This window comes from Staurois parvus, unplaced genomic scaffold (genome assembly GCF_062004578.1).
Source record: "Staurois parvus isolate SC_StPar_1 unplaced genomic scaffold, SC_StPar_1.0 ptg001155l, whole genome shotgun sequence".
NCBI lineage: Eukaryota > Metazoa > Chordata > Amphibia > Anura > Ranidae > Staurois > Staurois parvus.
Window position 1 is genome coordinate 377,100 of NW_028318951.1, and position 21,474 is coordinate 398,573.

The window sequence follows — 21,474 nt, forward strand, 5'->3', positions numbered from 1 at the left end:
CAGATGAGACCGAGATCAACTTGTACCAGAGTGATGGGAAGAGAAGAGTATGGAGAAGGAAAGGAACTGCTCATGATCCTAAGCATACCACCTCATCAGTGAAGCATGGTGGTGGTAGTGTCATGGCGTGGGCATGTATGGCTGCCAATGGAACTGGTTCTCTTGTATTTATTGATGATGTGACTGCTGACAAAAGCAGCCGGATGAATTCTGAAGTGTTTCAGGCGATATTATCTGCTCATATTCAGCCAAATGCTTCACAACTCATTGGACGCTTCACAGTGCAGATGGACAATGACCCAAAGCAGACTGCAAAAGCAACCAAAGAGTTTTTTAAGGGAAAGAAGTGGAATGTTATGCAATGGCCAAGTCAATCACCTGACCTGAATCCGATTGAGCATGCATTTCACTTGCTGAAGACAAAACTGAAGGGAAAATGCACCCAAGAACAAGCAGGAACTGAAGACAGTTGCAGTAGAGGCCTGGCAGAGCATCACCAGGGATGAAACCCAGCGTCTGGTGATGTCTATGTGTTCCAGACTTCAGGCTGTAATTGACTGCAAAGGATTTGCAACCAAGTATTAAAAAGGGAAAGTTTGATTTATGATTATTATTCTGTCCCATTACTTTTGGTCCCTTAACAAGTGGGAGGCACATATGCAAACTGTTGTAATTCCTACACTGTTCACCTGATTTGGATGTAAATACCCTCAAATTAAAGCTGACAGTCTGCAGTTAAAGCACATCTTGTTTGTTTCTTTTCAAATCCATTGTGGTGGTGTATAGAGCCAAAAACTTTAGAATTGTGTCGATGTCCCAATATTTATGGACCTGACTGTATATATATATATATATATATATATATATATATTGTATATAAATAATGTTTTATTTATACTCACGAAATGGTATTTGATTATGGCCTGAGGCAATCTAAAAACCGAAGACATTTCGAGGAACTCAAATTTTCAGAGATAATTCTGGAAACTGGAATCCTTAGACAACTTTGCTTGTAATGGCCCTGCCATCTGTCCTCATTCTAAACATACAAAAATTCCATTGTGGAGTCTTGCAGTGTTTTCAGCCAACAAATCCGACCCATTATTCACACGCCGGCTGAGATTAGATCTGAAAAGGGGTCGAAGCTCACCCGAATCCCATGAAACTCATTTCAGCATTTGACAGTAACATCAACTACACGACATTCCGCCTTGTTTCTGCGTTTGGAAGGTGTCAGCCGATAACAGGCTCGCCGTGATGTAGAATAGATTCTATCGCTTCGTCTGCGCGTGGTGGTGGCGTTTGTATGACAAAGTGTGGCGACTGTGCCGTTGGTACCAATTGCACCCTCCAAAGATGACAAGGTCACTGTAGTCGAGATATAACTCAAACTCTGAATGCCGACGGAAAGTGCTGGATGAAATTTTTTCCCCCAAGAAGTTTATATAGATATGGTTGGTTTTATGACTTTTTAACGTTGAAAGAATGAATTCTAGCAGATACTGTTTCAAAAAGAATGATTGCATTCTTCAACTCCCATTTTCTAGACCTGGAGAAACTTCCCTGGGATCTTTTGTCTACTGGGAGGAGGTATGCAAAGTCTTACAGTTTAATTTAGTTAAAAAGCAGCCACAACCAGAGTAAAAAAAGCCAGTCGCCTGCCAGCATGCTGCAGAGAGGAACCTTCACGCTTTCTTTGTGGAAGCAGTGGTCTCTCTGAAGAGGTCCGACACACATCCTGCTGAGAACCCCCAATGCAGAATTTTTTTACTATCTGTTCCCAGAAGAAAATCTGAGGGGAAATATCTCTAATGGAGGCTCAGATAGCAATAAAACCAGAGAGGTATTCTAACCTTTCCCCATTCTACACAAAACAAACAAAAAACGTTTTGGGTGGAGCCTAGTTTCCAGTTGTCTCAGATTTTCCAGGACAGTCCCACATCTTGGCTCTCTGTCCTGCTGATACTTTGTCCAGGGCCTTGTCCTGGGATCACAGCATCAACCTTATTTGAGGTACTGCACATGTGCAGTAAATATTCAAAAGTCATTCATTGCATAGGTTGGTAGTGGGTGGTCCCCACATTTAGAAGCAAGGTCTTGGCTGGATCAACCCACAAAGTATACATGATAAGCAGTCCCTGCATATTTAAAAGTAGGGTCTGGGAGGGACCAAATCACAAAGTTGGTGGGATTTGGGCATGCCCACATGGCAGTGGGTGTTCCCTTTATATTTAGAGGCTGGGTCTTGGCAGGACCAATCTGTAAAGTCGACGCAATGAGCATCCCTCTGTCCTGCTGATGCTGTGTCCCCAGCTATGTCCTGGGTTCACAGCAAAAACTTTATGGTATTTCACATACACAGTAACTCAAAAAGGCAATAATTGTGAATATCGAAAGTGGGTAGTCCCCACATATTTAGAGGTAAGGTCTTGGTGGTACCAACCCGTAAAGTGGGTGTGATTAGGGTGAGCCCAACTGGAAACAGGTGATCCCTGCATATTTAGAAGCTGGGTTAAGGTGCGACTAACCATTAAAATATTCATGATGAGTGGTCCCTGCATACTTAAGGGTGGGATATGTCCGGGATCAACTCAAAAAGTATGTGTGATGAGCTGTCCCCTCATATTTAGAGGCTGGGTCTGGGTGGGACCAACCTGATAAGTGGGTGTAGGTTGGGTGCACCCACCTGAAAGTTGGCAATTCCTGCATATTTAGAGGCTGGGTCTGGACGAGACCAACCCTACAGGTGGGTGTAAGTTGGATGCACCCACCTGAAAGTTAGCAATTCCTTCATATTTAGAAGCTGGGTCTGAGTGGGGCCAACCCTATAGGTGGGTGTAAGTTGGGTGCACCCACCTGAAAGTTGGTAATTCCTCCATATTTAGAGGCTGGGTTTGGGCGGGACCAACCCTATAGGTGGGTGCACCCATCTAAAAGTTGGTAATTCCTGAATATTTAGAGGCTGGGTCTGGACAGGACCAAACATATAGGTGGGTGTAAGTTGGATGCACCCATCTGAAAGTTGGTAATTCCTTCATATTTAGAAGCTGGGTCTGAGTGGGGCCAACCCTATAGGTGGGTGTAAGTTGGGTGCACTCACCTGAAAGTTAGTAATTCCTCCATATTTAGAGGCTGGGTTTGGGAGGGACCAACCCAATAGGTGGGTGCTCCATCTGAAAGTTGGTAATTCCTGCATATTTAGAGGCTGGGTCTGTAAAGATATGTGATGAGCGGTCCCTACATATTTAAAGGTGAGGTCTGACTGTGACCAACCCACTAAGTGGGTGGGATTTTGAAACGACCACTTGAAAAGTGTGTGTGGGGGGGCGAAGGCAGAAAATGGGTGTGGTTTAGCAGTATCCTGGGATCTAGGATCATAAAGTTGGTAAGTATTGTACAGATAACACTTGAACCTCTTCCCGCCGATGTAACGCGCATGCATATGTATCAGCATGGTGGGCGGGCTCACTGGACGCTCTCAGCACAGTGACCCAGCTATCACTTACAGCTCCATCTCGCCGTTTCCCATCAGGAGCTAATTGGGGGAGTTTCTGATCATGTGACTGCTTTGACAGCCAGTCACTGTGGTTAAATGATTGGGAAGCCCGCCTCTGCCTTTGCCCCATTAACCCCTTAAAGGGCCATTGGGAGCTGGTGGCTAGAGGTTGCGAAGGTCAAAAAAAAAAGGTGAAAACACGGAATTTACTTTAAAAATGACAAATAATGATACACAGAGCAAACTGAGCGTCAATTAGATAGGTTTCTATTTTTAAGACTCTTAACAGCCGGGAATCTTACAATCCCCTTATTCTTCACTGCTTCCTGAGTATTTGACGGGAACATATACTAACGTTGACCTGTCTGTAGCCAGTGTCTTCTGAAGATCACTTTTTCAGGAGGTTGTGTCAGTTACATTGTATTTGTTTATCCTGCAAGCATCTTGATCCCTTTTATCCCTTCCCCTGGAATGTATCCTTCTTTGGTGGATATAGAACAGGCTCTGGCAGTATATGATGTGTAGTATGTTATGTACTCCTTCCAGCTGACCCTCATTTTTAGTTCGAAGTTTCTGTCACCCTTTCCTACGAGAGCTCTTCAAATTATTAAACTTACTAAACAGAGGTATACTGTTGCTGGTGGGAAATCTATTGTTGCTGGGGGGGTCAATTGTAGCTGGGATAGATCTACTGTTGAGGAAGAGGGCTATTGATGCTGGCTGCTGGAGGTTCTGTTGATGCTGGCTGCTGGGGGATCTGTTGATGCTGGCTGCTGGGGGATCTGTTGATGCTGGCTGCTGGGGGATTTATTGATGCTGGCTGCTGGGGGTTCTGTTGATGAGGGCTGCTGGAGGTTCTGTTGATGAGGGCTGCTGGAGGTTCTGTTGATGATGGCTGCTGGAGGTTCTGTTGATGATGGCTGCTGGAGATTCTGTTGATGCTGGCTGCTGGAGGATCTGTTGATGCTGGCTGCTGGAGGATCTGTAGATGTTGGCTGCTGGGGGATCTGTTGATGATGGCTGCTGGGGGTTCTGTTGATGATGGCTGCTGGGGGTTCTGTTGATGATGGCTGCTGGAGGTTCTATTGATGCTGGCTGCTGGGGGATCTGTTGATGCTGGCTGCTGGGGGATCTGTTGAAGCTGGCTGCTGGGGGATCTGTTGATGCTGGCTGCTGGGGGATCTGTTGATGCTGGCTGCTGGGGGATCTGTTGATGCTGGCTGCTGGGGGTTCTGTTGATGCTGGCTGCTGGGGGATCTGTTGATGCTGGCTGCTGGGGGATCTGTTGATGCTGGCTGCTGGGGGATCTGTTGATGCTGGCTGCTGGGGGATTTGTTGATTCTGGCTGCTGGGGGATTTGTTGATTCTGGCTGCTGGGGGTTCTGTTGATGCTGGCTGCTGGGGGTTCTGTTGATGCTGGCTGCTGGGGGATCTGTTGATGCTGGCTGCTGGGGGATCTGTTGATGCTGGCTGCTGGAGGATCTGTTGATGCTGGCTGCTGGGGGATCTGTTGATGCTGGCTGCTGGGGGATCTGTTGATGCTGGCTGCTGGGGGATCTGTTGATGCTGGCTGCTGGGGGATCTGTTGATGCTGGCTGCTGGGGGATCTGTTGATGATGGCTGCTGGAGGTTCTGTTGATGCTGGCTGCTGGGGGATCTGTTGAAGCTGGCTGCTGGGGGATCTGTTGATGCTGGCTGCTGGGGGATTTGTTGATGCTGGCTGCTGGGGGTTCTGTTGATGCTGGCTGATGGGGGATATGTTGCTGCATCTGTGTGTCTATTCTATTGTTGCTGGGGTGGCATTTTGTTGTGGGTGGTTCATTATTCCTGGAGGGGAGGGTTATTGTTGCTGGTTGAGTTCTATTGTTGCAGGGAGTAATCTATAAAAAATGATACTTGGTTCTGTATTCTCTAAAATGGGGTGTACTGGGAGGTGGGTAGGAAGGGGAACCAGGGGACGGTGCTTGCAGCTGGGCAGGGGGTGGAGACAAGGGGTGATTCATAAAAGGGGAGTTCCTGCACCTATTCTGAAAAAAAAAATTCTGAATGTGCTCACAGTACATTACAGGGCCCTGGTCTCAAAAAAGATAGAGGAGCAGTCATCTTGATCAGCGGTCTCCAAACTGCAGCCCGGGGGCCGGATGTGGCCCTTTGCTTGCTTTTATCTGGTTCTTGGGGCACTATACCTCCAGTTGACACCATGGATGGGGCACTATTCCTCCAGTTGACACCATGGATGGGGCACTATTCCTCCAGTTGACATCATTGATGGGGCGCTATTCATCCAACTAACACCATCGATGGGGCACTATTTCTTCCATTGGCACCATCAGTGGAGCACTGTTCCATCCACTGACACCAACAATGAGGCACTCTAATATCTGCTAAATCCAAAGATGGGGCAACATTCCTTCCACTGACACTATCGATGAAGCACAATCCTCCCACTGACACCAACAATGAAGCACTATCCCACCTGCTAAAACCAGCAATGGGGCACCATGTCTTCCATTGACACCATCGATTGAGCACTATTCCTCCCACTGATACCAACAATGGGGCACTGTTCCTCTTGCTAAAATCAATGATGGGGCACATTCCCTCTACTGAAACCATCAATGAGGCACCATTCCTTCCACTGACACCACTGATGAGGCACTATTCCTCCCACTCATGCCAACAGTGAAGCACTATCCCACCTGCTAAAACTAATGATGAGGCATAATTCCTTCCACTGACACCATCGATTTGGCACTATGCCTCCCACTCACACCAACGATGGGGCACTATCTCACCTGCTAAAATTGATGATGGGGCACTATTCCCCCCACTGACACCAACAATGAAGCACTATCCCACTTCCTAAAATGAACGATGGAGCACCATTCCTCCCACTGACACCATCGACGAGGCACTATTTCTCCCATTGACACCAACAATGGGGCACTATCCCACCTGCTAAAACCAATGATGGGGCACCATTCCTTCTACTGACACCATCGATGGGGCATTTTTCCTCCCACTAATGCCATCAATGGGGCACCATTCCTCCCACTGACACCATCGATGAGGCACTATTCCTCCCACTGACACCAACAATGGGGCACTATCACACCTGCTAAAATCAATGAATGGGGCACTATTCCTTCCACTGACACCATCGATGAGGCACTATTCCTCCCAGTGACACCAACAATGGGGCACTATCCCACCTACTAAAATCAATGAATGGGGCACTATACCTTCCACTGACACCATCGATGAGGCACTATTCCTCCCAGTGACACCAACAATGGGGCACTATCCCACCTGCTAAAACCAATGATGGGACACTATTCCTCCCGCTTTCATTTTCTACTCCCCGCCAAAGCCTGAAAGACAGTAAACTTGAGCAAATGCAAACTCTAATCTGCAAATCTATCTGCCCCCATGTGAGTATATGAATACAAACCATACAAAGAAACATGGATTTAAAATGAACTAATAAAGTTATCTGCATTGAATTGATCACTTTCATGTGCACATCTGAAAAACATTGAAAAGATTATCGCTCCCCATTAAGTTGGCGCGGTGCGTAACGAGATCCGTATCTGCTAGCTGAAAGTCATTCCTGTGGAAATATCCCTTCGGAAAGTATGCACAGTGCAGTACTGGTCGTCCTCCTGACAGCCCGGCCATAAATCTTCATTACATAGGAGGGATATAAATATACTTGTATTGTAATGAAAGTCAGATGGGCAGAGCTGTCATTTTCTATTATGTCCTTTCCAAACATCTGACTCAACTGCAATCGCTGGCAAGGTCAGGGCTCCGAGTCGGCCCTCAACCCTTCCTGTAGAGAGGGTCTGAAGGCCAGAAGGGAGTGTTTAAGTAAACACGTCTTTCCTTTCCCCTCATGATGAGTGTCTTCTCTGCCCACCCTGCTTCCTCTTCACGCTACAAGAAATTGTTACCGTAGAAGACTTGTATGGAGAAAGTCCATCGTCCAAATGTCCAGTCAAGTGTCCGTTTTTCCACCAACTGGCCCACCGTCCAAATGTCCAGTCAAGTGTCCGTGTTTCCATCAACTAGCCCACCGTCCAAATGTCCAGTCAAGTGTCCATGTTTCCACCAACTGGCCCACCATCCAAATGCCCAGTCAAGTGTCTGTTTTTCCACCAACTGGCCCACTGTCCAAATGTCCAGTCAAGTGTCTGTGTTTCCACCAACTGGCCCACCGTCCAAATGTCCAGTCAAGTGTCTGTGTTTCCACCAACTGGCCCACCGTCCAAATGTCCAGTGAAGTGTCTGTGTTTCCACCAACTGGCCCACCGTCCAAATGTCCAGTCAAGTGTCCGTGTTTCCACCAACTAGCCCAGCGTCCAAATGTCCAGTCAAGTGTCCGCGTTTCCACCAACTAGGCCACCGTCCAATTTTCCAATTAGGTGTCCGTTTTTCCACCAACTGGCCCACTGTGCAAATGCCCAGTCAAGTGTCTGTGTTTCCACCAACTGGCCCACCATCAAAATGTCCAGTCATGTGTCCGTGTTTCCACCAACTGGCCCACCGTACAAATGCCCAGTCAAGTGTCCGTGTTTCCACCAACTGGCCCACCGTACAAATGCCCAGTCAATTGTCCGTGTTTCCACCAACTGGCCCACCGTACAAATGCCCAGTCAAGTGTCCGTGTTTACACCAACTGGCCCACCGTCCAAATGTCCAGTAATGTGTCCGTGTTTCCACCAACTGGCCCACCGTCCAAATGTCCAGTCAAGTGTCTGTGTTTCCACCAACTGGCCCATCACGTCTCCCCCATCCACAATATATATTTATTTTTTTATATCTTTTTAAATTTATTTTTTATCTGTCTATAGATCTAGGTTTGTCCCAAACATGTTTAACCACTTGCCTACTTTGCATTAACCCCTTCGTGCCTAAGGCTAGGTTCACACCTATGCAGGTTGCGTATGAGCCATTTCTGCATTGCCGCACTGCGCGCTCCCAGCACAAAGACCGCGGTGTCACTGAGAGCCCCGGGTCCCGTTCTAATGATCGGGACCTGGGACTCCCGATTCCGGGCCACATGATCGCTGTGATAGCCTCTGATTGGCTATCACAGTGATTAGTCACTGTGCAGCCCGGCCCCCTTGTTTTTTTCTCTCTCTATGAATGGAGAACAGAGATATATTGTATCTCTCTAACTCCTGGCATAGAGGGAAAAAAATTTTTGTAAAAAAAGAAAAATAAATATTAAAAAATAAAAGAAAAAATAAAGAAAAAATGCCTAGATCAAGGTTTGATCCAGTTCAGTGCCAGGGTTATTGTTTGGGTCAAGGCCAGGGTCAAAGGTCAGGTTCAAAGGTCAGGATTTAAAAAAAAATTGGTATCAGTGTCCGTTAGTGTCAGTGTCAGTATGTTTTAGGTAAAAAAAAAAAAAAAAAAAAGACAAAAACAAAATGCGCACTATTGTTTCTGGGCTGTACTACGGGTACAAACAACCAATGACATCTACATATATGGTATCGCTGCGATCGGCAAGAGCTGGAGAATTTATTTTGGGTTGTTCTTTGGTGGTAGGTTATGGTAGTAACAAGAAACACACAGCTAAATTTAAAAAAAAAAGATTTTTTTTTTTTTTTTTTACTATTTTGGGCCAGTTTTCCTTTGATAATAAAAAAAAATCAGGAGATATCCATTACCATTTACCACCAAAAAAGCCCAATTTGTCCTGAACAAATCGCGGTATAATCCACCTGGATGTACAAAGTAGTTGTGATGATACGGACGGTTTTACTAACACTTGTCAACGTTGCAAAATTGTGCTTAGGCATTAATATTTGTTTTACCCTTAGGCGGGAAGGGGTTAAGAACCACCCAGTTAGAGATTTTAGAGGAATCTTCATTCTACAAACAACCTCCGTGTTCTTCTTTAAGTGCCTGGCAAAAGCTTTTGGAGACGGCAGTCATTATTTAGTCTGAAATTATCTACAGATTGCTGGAAAGCCCAAATAGTATATGTTCTAATTGTTTATTTTACACGATGTAGTGAGCCACAAGCCTGCCAGCGGAGCGCAGCGCAGCGAGTGTTGATGTGGCATGAGACAACAAGCTCCTCGCTTTACCGGCGTCAGACTCCGTGTTTCTGTTAGACCTCGGTGCTCATTATTTGTTACCATTTGCAAGAACAAAAAAAAATACACTTCCCCCTGCCAGTCCTCCCTCGCTCCTGGCACTCGGTCAGGATTGCACTTCATTTTCCATGAGATAATAGGCAGATAGATGGAATATTTTAGCCCATTTTATTGCTCAATGCCAGGTTGTGCAAATAGGAGTGGGCACAGGTTATGTGCAGCTGCCCAGAGGCACAAAAATGGAGCAAGATATTGTTAAAGAATGATGTCCCCAACAAAGCGTGTATAAAAAAAAAAAAAAAAAGAACAAAATATGTAATATATAGCAATTTAACATTCCCTAGATATGGTGGCTGCTTTCATTTTCTTTGTTCAGGCTTTTTTTTTTTTTTCTCTCCTGGTGATAATGCCAATAAAACACTTCCTGTACTAGGGTGACAACGCTCACTCACTGTACTGTATCTGTGGATGAACAGCGGTGTCACTCTAGGCTTGGGGTGTTAATTTGCTTAATGCCAAGACATGTACTTTAATACAGGTATACATACATCAGTACTGACCGCACAGTGGAAAGTGGATGTCTCTCTTAGTGGCCCACTAACCACATATTGGTCATATGGTTGGTTATTGGTCATATGATTGGTTATAGTGGCCATTGGTCATATGGTTGGTTGTATATGGTAATTTTGGTCATATGATTGGTTGTTGGTCACATAGTTGGTAATACTGACTGTTGGTGGTATATGGTCACAGTGGCCATTGATGATATCACTGGTCAAATTGGCCATTGGTCATATGGCTGGTCATATTGGCCATTGGTCGTATGGCTGGTCATATTGCCGTTGGTCATATGGCTGGTCATATTGGCCATGGGTCATATGGTTGGTCGTATATGGTCTCAGTGGCCATATGGTTGGTTATTGGTCATATTGGCCATTGGTCATATGGCTGGTCATATTGGCCATTGGTCATATGGTTGGCGAAATTGGCCAGTGGTCATATGGTTTGTCATATATGGTCACATTGGTCTTATGGTTGGTTATTGGTCATATAGCTGATCATATTGGCCATTGGTCATATGGCTGGTCATATTGGCCGTTGGTCACATGGTTGGTCATATATGGTCACAGTGACCATATGGTTGGTTATTGGTCATATTGGCCATTGGTCATATGGCTTGTCACATTGGCCATTGGTCATATGGTTGGCGAAATAGATCAGTGGTCATATGGTTTGTCATATATGGTCACATTGGTCTTATGGCTGGTTATTGGTCATATGGTTGGTCATATTGGCCATTGGTCATATGGCTGGTCATTGGTCATATGGTTGGTCGTATATGGTCACAGTGGCCATATGGTTGGTTATTGGTCATATTGGCCATTGGTCATATGGCTGGTCATATTGGCCATTGGTCATATGGTTGGTGAAATTGGCCAGTGGTCATATGGTTTGTCATATATGGTCACATTGGTCATATGGTTGGTCATATTGCCCATTGGTCATATGGTTGGTTGTATATAGTCACAGTGGCCATATGGTTGGTTATTGGTCATATTGGCCGTTGGTCGTATATGGTCACAGTGGCCATATGGTTGGATATTGGCCATTGGTCGTATATGGTCACAGTGGCCATATGGTTGGTTATTGGTCATATGGTTGGTCGTATATGGTTACAGTGGCCATATGGTTGGTTATTGGTCATATTTGCCATTGGTCATATGGTTGGCGAAATTGGCCAGTGGTCATATGGTTTGCCATATATGGTTACATTGGTCTTAAGGTTGTTTATTGGTCATAATTGCATCTTCTGAATGAATGCAAAACATTCTTTTATTGGATGAGGTGGAGCTTGTGATGTCATCACCCTGCCTCTGTAGTGCGTCCAATCAGAGAACCCTTTGCCTCCATTCAGAACCTGCAAAGCATTCTCTGAATAGCGCCTGTGCTGTGTGGCCAGTCTCCTGTGTTCAGTAAGCAGGACTGCAGCTGCAAGGAGTGGGATCCAGACGCACATGGGGATAACTGGGGTAGTGGCGTCTACTACAGTGATTTCCAGCTTCTAGGGCCATTGGCCAGGTAAGGCATATACATAGTACTGCAAAAGGATACTACAACAGGGGGAGCCACAATCTAAATGTAGACTTTTATTAAAACCAGAAGAATAAAAATCAATATGTACTCACATGCAGTAATCGGGAAAAAGACACATCAAACAATCCTGCAGGCATGCAGAGTTTTCCAGGGAAGCGGCCGAGCATAGTAGAGTAGCACCTGGAAGTGGTTGTATATGTATACCGTGTGCAGAGTTTGCCAGGCATGCCAAGTGTGTTGCAAGAAGCGTCTGGGTGTGTGAACACCAAGGAGGCCAGCGTGGAACACACCGCTGAGCTGGAAGCGGGATGACGTCAGACTATGGACGTGGCAGTGGAATGATGTCAGTTGTAGAAGACATGGCTACGTGTTTTAGGGCTTCGGAACACCTTTTTCTCAAGCCTAGAAATAGGATCGATGTGATTAAGTATAACATACCGATGCCTGGAATTCTTCTTTAAATAGAAGTAGAGATGAATGCTGTTTCAAGGCAATTTCTGCAAAGTATTCCCCAACTCAAAACTATCTGAAAGTACTCTTGTTTAACCTTGCAACCAAATAACATTGATAAATGAAGCGCTCTGCTTTAATATATAAAGTCTGTATTCTTTGTCTTCCTCTAGCAGAGCGGTGAATGTGAATAGGATGTAAATGAAATAATCTAATTGTGTGTACTCTTTCCAGCTGTAGAAATACATGTTGTTCTAAAGAGCAGACGCATTGCGCTGCGAGCGGCTGCCTCATTTAGTAACGGGCTGTCTGAACAGGCTTATTTCTGATCTGCTGAAAGGCTAAATGCTTTATCGTCCGTGGCCCGATGTAAATGGTGTCATTTGCAATGGATCTGTTATTTAGCTGTCACAGCTCGGCGAGGACCGGGAAAAGGTCACTGGTTTGGTATTATGGGCGTGCTGTCTTCTCTTACTGTAAACAGCCGGTCTTCCGACCCAGCCGCTGTCCTCGTCTCTGCTGATATATTTTTCAGATTGTCCTTAAAATTTTGATATGGTTACAAATAAAGTTTCAGCACTACAGCTTTTATTGGTATTCATTTTTTGGTTTCCGGAAGGTGTCCTTGTCTGGTTATTTGGTAGGTCAACTAGTGGGTTGCCTCTTCAGTTAGATATTTCTTTGTAGCAGTACACCATATAGAGAAAAGTTTATGAACACCCGACCATCACATCTATATAAACTTGTTGAATATTCCCAAACCATGGGCAATCTGTAGTGCCCCATCTGTCTTTCTTGCAGCCTTCTTGGTTATGGAGTAGGTCTAAGGGGATTTGTGTTCATTCAGCCCCAAAAAAATTTGTGAAGTCCCGTACTGATGGTGGACATAGACGTGGGCTGGTTATTTGGTAGGTTAAAGGTCAACTAGTGGGTTGCCTCTTCAGTTAGAGATTTCTTTGTAGCAGTACACCATATAGGGAAACGTTTAGGAACACCTGACCATCACATCTATATAAACGTGTTGAATATTCCCAAACCATGGGCAATCTGTAGTGCCCCACCTGTCTTTCTTGCAGCCTTCTTGGTTATGGAGTAGGTCTAAGGGGATTTTTGTCCATTCAGCCCAAAAAAATTTGTGAAGTCCTGTACTGATGGTGGATATAGACCTGGGCTGGTTATTTGGTAGGTTAAAGGTCAACTAGTGGGTTGCCTCTTCAGGTAGAGATTTATTTGTATCAGTACACCATATACGGAAACATTTATGAACACCTGACCATCACATCTATATAAACGTGTTGAATATTCCCAAACCATGTGCAATCTGTAGTGCCCCACCTGTCTTTCTTGCAGCCTTCTTGGTTATGGAGTAGGTCTAAGGGGATTTTTGTCCATTCAGCCCAAAAAAATTTGTGAAGTCCTGTACTGATGGTGGATATAGACCTGGGCTGGTTATTTGGTAGGTTAAAGGTCAACTAGTGGGTTGCCTCTTCAGGTAGAGATTTATTTGTATCAGTACACCATATACGGAAACATTTATGAACACCTGACCATCACATCTATATAAACTTGTTGAATATTCCCAAACCATGTGCAATCTGTAGTGCCCCACCCTGTCTTTCTTGCAGCCTTCTTGGAGGGCTTTATACAAGGTTATGGAGTAGGTCTAAGGGGATTTGTGTTCACAAATGTTTTTTGGGCTGAATGAACACAAATCCCCTAGACCTACTCCCTAACCTTGTATAAAGGCTTCCAAGACGGCTGCAAGAAAGACGGATGGGGCACTGCATATTGCCCATGATTTGGGAATATTCAACAAGTTTATATAGATGTGATGGTCAGGTGTTCTTAAGCATTTCCCTATATGGTTTACTGCTACAAAGAAATCTCTAACTGAAGAGGCAACCCACTAGTTGACCTTTAACCTACCAAATAACCAGCCCAGGTCTATGTCGACCATCAGTACCGGATGTCACACATTTTTTTTTGGGCTGAATGAAGTCCCGTACTGATGGTGGACATAGACGTGGGCTGGTTATTTGGTAGGTTAATGGTCAACTAGTGGGTTGCCTCTTCAGTTAGAGATTTCTTTGTAGCAGTACACCATATAGGGAAAAGTTTATGAACACCTGACCATCACATCTATATAAACGTGTTGAATATTCCCAAACCATGGGCAATTAGTAGTGCCCCACCTGTCTTTCTTGCAGCCTTCTTGGAAGTTTTTATGCAAAGTATGGAGTAGGTCTAAGGGGATTTTTGTTCATTCAGCCCAAAACAATTTGTGAAGTCCTGTACTGATGGTGGACATAGACCTGGGCTGGTTATTTGGTAGGTTAAAGATCAACTAGTGGGTTGCCTCTTCAGTTAGAGATTTCTTTGTAGCAGTACACCATATGGGGAAAAGTTTAGGAACACCTGACCATCACATCTATATAAACTTGTTGAATATTCCCAAACCATGTGCAATCTGTAGTGCCCCACCCTGTCTTTCTTGCAGCCTTCTTGGAGGGCTTTATACAAGGTTATGGAGTAGGTCTAAGGGGGTTTGTGTTCAAAAATGTTTTTTGGGCTGAATGAACACAAATCCCTTAGACCTACTCCCTAACCTTGTATAAAGACTTCCAAGACGGCTGCAAGAAAGATGGATGGGGCACTGCATATTGCCCATGAATTGGGAATATTCAACAAGTTTATATAGATGTGATGGTCAGGTGTTCTTAAACATTTCCCTATATGGTTTACTGCTACAAAGAAATCTCTAACTGAAGAGGCAACCCACTAGTTGATCTTTAACCTACCAAATAACCAGCCCAGGTCTATGTCCACCATCAGTATCGGACGTCACACATTTGTTTGGGGCTGAATGAAGTCCGGTACTGATGGTGGACATAGACCCGGGCTGGTTATTTGGTAGGTAAAGGTCAACTAGTGGTTTGCCTCTTCAGGTAGAGGTTTATTTGTATCAGTACACCATATAGGGAAAAGTTTATGAACACCTGACCATCACATCTATATAAACGTGTTGAATATTCCCAAACCATGGGCAATTAGTAGTGCCCCACCTGTCCTTCTTGCAGCCTTCTTGGAAGTTTTTATGCAAAGTATGGAGTAGGTCTAAGGGGATTTGTGTTCATTCAGCCCCAAAAAAATTTGTGAAGTCCCATACTGATGGTGGACATAGACGTGGGCTGGTTATTTGGTAGATTAATGGTCAACTAGTGGGTTGCCTCTTCAGTTAGAGATTTCTTTGTAGCAGTACACCATATAGGGAAACGTTTAGGAACACCTGACCATCACATCTATATAAACGTGTTGAATATTCCCAAACCATGGGCAATCTGTAGTGCCCCATCCGTCTTTCTTGCAGCCTTCTTGGTTATGGAGTAGGTCTAAGGGGAGTTTTGTTCATTCAGCCCAAAAAAATTTGTGAAGTCCTGTACTGATGGTGGACATAGACCTGGGCTGGTTATTTGGTAGGTTAATGGTCAACTAGTGGGTTGCCTCTTCAGTTAGAGATTTCTTTGTAGCAGTACACCATATAGGGAAAAGTTTAGGAACACCTGACTATCACATCTATATAAACGTGTTGAATATTCCCAAACCATGGGCAATATGTAGTGCCCCACCTGTCTTTCTTGCAGCCTTCTTGGAAGTCTTTATACAAAGTTATGGAGTAGGTCTAAGGGGATTTGTGTTCATTCAGCCCAAAAAAAATTTGTGAAGTCCCGTACTGATGTTGGACATAGACCTGGGCTGGTTATTTGGTAAGTCAACGGTCAATTGGTGTGGGTTGCCTCTTCAATTGGAGATTTCATTGTAGCAGTACACCATATGGGGAAAAGTTTAGGAACACCTTACCATCACATCTGTATAAACTTGTTGAATATTCCCAAATCATGGGCAATATGTAGTGCCCCACCCGTTTTTGTTGCAGCCCTTCAGGCTTGGTTCTCCTCCTGCTGGACAAGAAGCCATCTGCTCCAGGCCTCAGATTATATATACACCCTCCCAGGGATTGGCTGGAAGTACATAAGTATTCAGGCTGTAGGTTTGAGTCTCTCTGTCTACTACATTCCAGAATCCTCCAGAAGGCAGGGGAAAGCAGTCAAACCCACAACCAGTGAGACTCAGAGCAGCCCAATCAATAGCAAACTGCTCCATTGATTACAAGGGAGCCAAATAACTAATTTAGCTAATGGACCTAGCACTTATCCAGGAGGGTGCTACAAAAGTACTATTATTTTAGGCTAATAAGTATAAGGAAGTAGAACATTTCTTACATTTCTTTTGGGTGGTTATGGTATATCTTTTTTTGAGTGTCCAGATTTCCAGGACTGCGTAGTGAGAGGGTTCCTCTCCCACCAACCCAAGGATGATAGGATATGTGAGATGGGACCATCCAGCACCCTAAGGATAGTGAGAACTAAACCAATTCACTGTTTTAATTTAAAGTAGGGCCTAAATAACAGGAGAGGATCTTCTTCATTCATCCTAGACAGGGTCCGTTGTTTAACAAGAAAATCCATTCAGGCTTCAAGATGGATAAAGCTCCTCTTGGTCTTGAGTCATGATATTCAACCACAAAAAATTATTAATTCTCGACTGAGATTCATTGTAGTAACTAATAAGGATTGAGAGAAGATTTTTGCCCCAAAAGAAAAAAATGGAAGAGAGGTCAACTGAGGTACCTGTATCAGAATTAGATGCTTGAAAAGTTTGTTTCTTCAAATTTATTGGTCAAATGACCAAATTATGGTATGTTAACAAATACAATTTTGCAAACTCTGTAAAAGCTCAACGATGGACTACTAAATTAACAAATAAAAGGTAGAACTCCTCTGTATTTTAAGAAGAACTCTGCCAAACGATATTAAAGAGAAACTAAAGAAAATTCTAATGTAATATCAGGCAACAACTCTTTCTGTGAAGAGAACAAAAACTTGAACAAACATTTGCTGTCTATCAGATCCCATATCTGTTTGTGTCCTTCTAGGAAATGTTTGAAGTTATCAGCATTCCTAAATATCTTTTCTCTGCATTTTGTACCAAACCAGATAAGCTCTCCTCTTAGAGATGACACACAGTAGCCGAAGACTGTCAGTCTGTATATTGATGTAAGGGCTTGGCTGGAGAGCTTCATGTTTCGTCTCTATTTTTCAGGAGCTCCTGGGAGGTCTGCGGGACAGAAGCTGGCGGTCCAGATTGATGTGATTTCACCCAACCTGAGGTCCCATCGCTGAGAGAATACTGGCTTTGTGGAGGTGAGAATCTGTTATTTGAAGTTCAGGTAATGTAATGGCCTCAGACATAAAAATTCTGGGAAAGAAAAGGAAATAGTGTCACCCATAATAAGAATTTGCATTGTTTTTTCTTGAATAGAATGGTTGGAACGTGCTGTAATTGGTATTGGCAGGAGAGATACTGTACCTTTCTATCTAGTTTTTTTGACTAGTGTTATACAACGTAAGAACAGCTGTCACTTTTGACCATGACCAAACTGGGACTTTTTTATTATTCAGTTGTTATTTATTGAAAATGTTAAATGTAACAACTGCTTATACAGAAGTATGTCAGTGTTACAAAGTCATAGCGTAATAATAATGTGTATTGGTGACTTGTTACAGTATAGTATAAAAGAGGTAAGTGCAGTTCCAGTGCATCAATGTTATAAAGTCATAGAGTAACATATTAGGTGGTCGGTGAGAAGAATGACCCTTACACTGATGGTCATTGAGAGAATGATGTTTACATTAGTGGTAAGTGGAAAGAATGCTCCTGTCATTGGGAAGAATGCTCCTTTTATTAATGGTCAGTGGGAAGAATGCTCCTTTTATTGGTGGTCAGTGGGAAGAATGTCCCTTACATTAGTGTCAATGGGAAGAATATCCATAATATTGGTGGTCAGTGGGAAGAATGTCCCTTACATTGGTGGTAAATGGGAAGAATGTTCCTTACATTAGTGGTCAATGAGAAGAATGCTCCTTTTATTGGTGGTCAGTAGGAAGAATGTCCCTTACATTGGTGGTAAATGGGAAGAATGTTCCTTACATTGGTGGTCAATGGGAAGAATGCTCCTTACATTGGTGGTCAATGGGAAGAATGCTCCTTACATTGGTGGTCAATGAGAAGAATGCACCTTACATTGGTGGTCACTGGGAAGAATGCCCATTACATTGGTGGTAAATAGGATGAATGCTCCTTACATTGGTGGGCAGTGGGAATAATGCTCCCCTTAACGTACAGTAGTGGACAGAATGTCACTCTTACAGACATCATTAAAGATCTTTGGTGGCATGCCTCTGACTCTGCCACATGGTGCTGAACCCCACACTATGCAGGCACCATCAAATGGGAGGTAAATCAGCCACAAATCAAGGAACCCCTAGCAGTCTCTTAAGGAACCCTGGTTGGGAATTGCTGGCCTTAAGATTTTGTTCCAATAAGACCTCAAGTGCTTGCAGTGTCATAACTTGCAGTGCTATAGACCCAGACTCTCTAGTACAAGAAAGAGTTAGTAGAGGAGAATTTTGAACATATGAATGGGTTGAGGGGTAGTGGCATGGAGGTCTTGGGAAAACATCGGAGTTTCCCACTTGCTTGGCTTGTGTTGCGGTCTTCATGCATTGGGAGTGCAATCCTATTTATGAAGTGTAAGGAGTGAAGCATAAAGTGCAGTACTTATAGAAGTCATGTCTTCATCTTGTACTGATTTGACTTCTTCAAGACCTGTATTGATTGGTTGCCATGTTTATTGATTAAAGTATAACTTCAGCAAGATATTTATTATATCTTTGAATAGACTGGGGAAGGGTTAGTAGCGAAACCTTAATGGTGTAACGGACAAAGGCCTTAGGAACCTTGGATAGATTGGGGAAGGGTTAGAATCTTCGTAGGGTGTTTATCTCTGCCTTAGTCCTTATTGGGGAGATATGACCTCACTATTGTTCCCTCGTCACTGTGAAGAATCCATAACCTTACGATTTTCATTAGAACAGGAGTAGGGGGATATCTTCCAATAGCAATAAACCAAAAATGACCTCTCATTTGGGGGAGATTTCCAAATTTTTTTTATGTCTCCCTAGACAAGGGATACAGGGAAATCTCCCCTGTGTGAGCCCAGATGTTTTTAGATTTAAAGAAAAAATTTTTAATTTGTATTGGTGTTTTGTTTTAACCACTGGCCACCGAACGATATACCTGTATATTGTTGGGTTTGAGTGGCTATACCGTTGTAGTTGTATCAATGACCTGTTATCTTTTGTTTTTCAGCCAGCAATGCTGTAAAATATAAAAGCAATCTGAGTGGCTAATTAGCTTCTGGATTGCTTTTACATGCAGAAGGGGGTCGCCACCTTCTGCCGCCTTACCAGGCTCTCCGATCCAACCGGGGAGCCCAGGATTGATGCTGGCAGATAATCTCCCTGACAGGGGTGGACTGACAACTCATAGGGCCCCTGGGCAATAGGGGATCATGGGGCCCGTGTCCTTGCCCAAACTAAAAAAAGCCTATGAAAAAGGTACCAGGGGCATCTCATGGGGCCCCCTACTGACCCTGGGCCCTTGGGCAGTGCCCGAGTTTCCAAATGGTCAGTCCACCCCTGCTCCCTGATAATCTCTATGGTCTAGGAAACCAGAAATGACAAGTATTTTGTCACTTCTGGTTTCGGTCTGATGTAAACAGACTGTTAGTGGCCTGTGAAAGCATCAGATTAAACCTATCTGGGTTTGATCTGATGCTTTGAAGGAAAGAGGAGAAATCTGGGGTTTATTAGACCCCAGATCTCTCCATAAAGAGGACCTGTCATGGCCCATGCTATCTCAAGGGATGTTGTTCATTCCTTGTGATAGTCATAAAAGTGATAAAAATAAATAGAGTGTAAAAAAAAAAAAAAAATGTTTTTAAAGCGCTCCCATAGCCCTGTGCTCGTTCACAAAGGCGAACGCATACATAGCGCCCACATATGTAAATGGCGATTGCACCACACATGTGAGGTTACCATCGCAAACAATATAGTGAGAGCAATAATTCTAGCACCAGACCTTCTGTGTAACTAAACTGTGAACCTGGAAAGGCTTTTAAAGCATGGCCTATGGAGATTTTTAAGTACCGTAGTTTGCCGCCATTTTATGAGCTTGCGCAGTTTTAAAGCTTGACATGTTGGGTATTTATTTACTGTGTGTAACATCGTCATTTTATATTTTACCAAACAATTATGTGTTTTATGTGTTTTTGTGCATTAAAATTCATTAAAGTGTATTTTGTCCCAAAAAATTGTGTTTGAAAAGACGCTTCACAACTATCATGTGACATAAAAAATTGTAACACCTACCTTTTTACTCTCCCAGGCCTAAAATATAAAATGTTTAGGGTTTTTCTAGCAAAAAATGTTGTTTTTTTTACATGTATGTGAAAAGTGTCAGAATTGGCTTGAGGTCAAGTGGTTAAGGCTGATAGACAAAAACCCAAAAACCTGAGCCGGTTCCAAAAACTGTTTTTTTTTTTTTTTTTTTTAATGAAATACACCTTGAGAAACAAAGATTAGACTAGGGATTTTTTCTCAGTGGGAACGCAGTTCCAGCAACAACAGTACCTCCAGCACTGAATGTATGTAATGGGAAGGTGTGCTGGAGGGTCCATTGATGCTGGCTCCTGCGGGATCTATTGTCACTGGAGGGGGATCTATTGTTGAGGGAGGGGTTTATTGCTGCTGCAGGGGGTATAGTTGGTGGGAGGGATCTACTGTTGAGGGAGAGGTCTCTTGTTTCTAGCTGCTAGGTCTAATAATGCTGACTACTAGAAGATCTATTGTTGTTGGTGGGGGGTCTATTGTTCCTTGCGGTTGATCTGTTGTAGCCTGGTGGTGTTTTGTTGCAGGGGTAATCTATTGTTGCTGGGGAGATCTATTGTTGCTGGGGGGGGACTATTGTTGCAGGCTGCAGGGGATCTATTTTACTGCTTTTTTTGTCATCATTAACAAATTCCATACAAATTACTTAACAGCACAAAATGATACTTGGTTCTATTTCTATAAAAGGGGCAATACTGGGAGGTGGATATGTTGTGGAATGAATAGACGTTGCTCGGAGGTGGGTAAGGGGCAAAGCAGGGGCGGACTGACCATTTGGAAACTTGGGCGCTGCCCGGGGTCAGTAGGGGGCCCCATGAGATGCCCCTGATACCTTTTTCATAGGTTTTTTTGAGTTTGGGCAAGGACACGGGTCCCATGATCCCCTATTGCCCGGGGGCCCCATGAGTTGTCAGTCCGCCCCTGGGGCAGAGACAAGGGTGACTCAGAAGGGGTTGTACCTGCACCTACTCTCTGA

General features: G+C 43.9%; 1 protein-coding gene across 1 annotated transcript in view; it reads left to right on the plus strand.

Moving 5' to 3' along the window:
• LOC149439137 (tetraspanin-18) overlaps nt 1-21,474 on the plus strand; it is a gene marked incomplete at its 3' end in the record, with an annotated part of 228,869 nt that overhangs the window by 144,295 nt on the left and 63,100 nt on the right. Inside the window, exon 3 of the mRNA XM_089659414.1 lies at nt 17,311-17,411. The remainder of the gene's footprint in view (nt 1-17,310; nt 17,412-21,474) is intronic.